The sequence below is a fragment of the Arachis hypogaea genome, chromosome 17 (genome assembly GCF_003086295.3).
Source record: "Arachis hypogaea cultivar Tifrunner chromosome 17, arahy.Tifrunner.gnm2.J5K5, whole genome shotgun sequence".
NCBI classification, from domain to species: Eukaryota; Viridiplantae; Streptophyta; class Magnoliopsida; order Fabales; family Fabaceae; genus Arachis; species Arachis hypogaea.
The window spans coordinates 50,006,141-50,008,716 of NC_092052.1; positions in this window are offsets into that span (position 1 = coordinate 50,006,141).

Below are 2,576 nucleotides of genomic sequence, written 5' to 3' on the forward strand. Positions count from 1 at the left end.
GAAGAAGGAAGAAGGAAATAGAACCTTGGTAATGGAGGTGAGAGAGAGAGAGTGATAGGTGAGATAGAAGGAAGAAGGGAGAAGGAAGAAATAAGGAAGGAAAAGAAAAATTAGGATTTGGAGGAGAAAAAGATAAGATATGTGGCAATTTTTGGTTGAGTTGTGCGGCGCATGCGACGCGGCTGCGTGGGGCACGCGGTCGCGTGGATGCGCTTCAAGTATGGTGACGCGATCGCGTCGGTCACGCGGTCGCGTGACCCATGTTATGCTTCTGGCACGAGTGCAGCCTCGCACCAGCACAACTCTCTGTTCAAATTAATTTATTCGCCAAAATTGGGACGGCGCGATCGCGTGGGTCACGCGATCGCGTGAGTGTGCGCCCAAAAATGGATGACGCGGCCGCGTCGGTGACGCGGTCGCGTGATAAGGATTGTGCTTCCAGCACCAATCCAGCATCACTCTCGCACAATATTTCATTGTGCACCCTTTACGTCGAAAACTCAGGGCACGCGGTCGCGTGGGTTGATTTGTGCCATTGGCACGCCTCCAGCCACGCTCCAGCGTGACTTTCTGTTCATTTTTATTTTTCTTTACTCTCCCTGTGATGCGGTCTCGTCGCTGATGCGATCGCGTCGCGTAGCAAAAAAATTTTTTTTTATTGAAAATAAAAACATGTAAATGCAGATGCACGAAAGTACTAAGAAAGAGAAGAGCTACTGAATAGGAAAAACTAAAAATAAAGAAAAGAACGATCATACCATGGTGGGTTGTCTCCCACCTAGCACTTTGCTTTAACGTCCGTAAGTTGGACGCTCCACTAGCTCAATCTTCTACTATGTGGGGATCTTCCAAAAGGAAGATCTCAAGCTCCTTGTTTCTCTGCATCTTCTCACCATGGTATAGCTTCAGGCGTTGTCCATTAACCTTAATAAGTTCAGAGCTTGAAGGATGGCTTAGGTGATAAACTCCGTACGGTTCGGCCTTCTCTACTCTGTATGGACCTTCCCATCTTGATCTCAACTTACCTGGCATGAGCCTTAGTCGAGATTTGTAAAGGAGGACTAAATCCCCAGGTTGGAACTCTTTCTTCTTGATGTTTTGATCATGTACAGCCTTCATCTTTTCCTTGTATATTCTGGAGTTTTCATAAGCTTCAAAGTGAAGGCTCTCCAGTTCCTGCAGTTGCAACTTCCTTTCAGCTCCGGCTTTCTCAATTCCCATGTTGCACTCCTTAACTGCCCAAAAAGCTCTATGTTCTAATTCAACTGGAAGATGACAAGCTTTTCCATAAACCAAGTGGAAAGGACTCATCCCGATGGGTGTCTTGTATGATGTTCTATATGCCCAGAGTGCATCTTATAGCCTGGTGCTCCAGTCTTTTCTATGAGGCTTTACTATCTTTTGCAAGATACGCTTAATTTCTCTGTTTGACACCTCGGCTTGCCCATTAGTTTAGGGATGGTAAGCTGTTGCAACTTTATGAATTATCCCATGCTTCTTCATTAATCCTGTTAGTCTCCTGTTACAAAAATGGGTGCCTTGATCGCTCACGATTGCTCGTGGTGATCCGAAGCGACATATAATATGGTTTCTCACAAAGGAAACAACAGTGTTAGCATCATCAGTGCGGGTAGGAATTGCTTCCACCCATTTGGAAACATAATCCACAGCTAATAATATATAAAAATATCCATTAGAATTTGGAAATGGACCCATGAAGTCAATGCCCCAAACATAAAAAATTTCACAGAAAAGCATAATTTGTTGAGGCATCTCATCACTCCTGGATATATTACCAAATTTCTGGCATGGGAGACAAGATTTACAAAACTCAGCAGCGTCTCTAAAAAGAGTAGGCCACCAGAATCCACAGTCTAAGATCTTTCTAGCTGTTCTTTGAGGACCAAAATGTCCTCCACTCTCAGATGAGTGACAGGCCTCTAAAATGGACTGGAATTTTGATTGAGGCACAGAACGTCTAATTACTTGATCAGCGCCACATCTCCATAAATATGGGTCATCCCATATATAATATTTAGACTCGCTTTTCAGCTTGTTTCTTTGATGCTTAGAAAAATTTGGAGAAAATATGCGGCTAACTAAATAATTAGCAACAGGTGCATACCAAGGGACAACCTCAGATACTGCTTGCAGGTTATCAAAAGAAAAATTATCATCTATAGGAGTAGAATCATCTTTAATATGCTCTAGGCGACTTAAGTGGTCTGCCACTAAATTCTGATTACCACTCCTATCCTTTATTTCTAAATCAAATTCTTGTAACAGCAGTATCCAACGTATAAGTCTTGGTTTGGATTCCTTTTTAGCTAATAGATACTTTAAAGCTGCATGGTCTGAATACACTACTACTCTAGTACCAAGTAAATAAGCTCGGAATTTATCCAGAGCAAAAACAATAGCAAGAAGCTCTTTCTCAGTAGTAGTATAGTTGGACTGGGCAGTGTCTAAAGTCTTAGACGCATAAGCAATAACGAAAGGATCCTTACCTTCACGCTGAACCAACGCTGCTCCTACTGCATGGTTGGAAGCATCGCACATGATTTCAAACGGCTGGC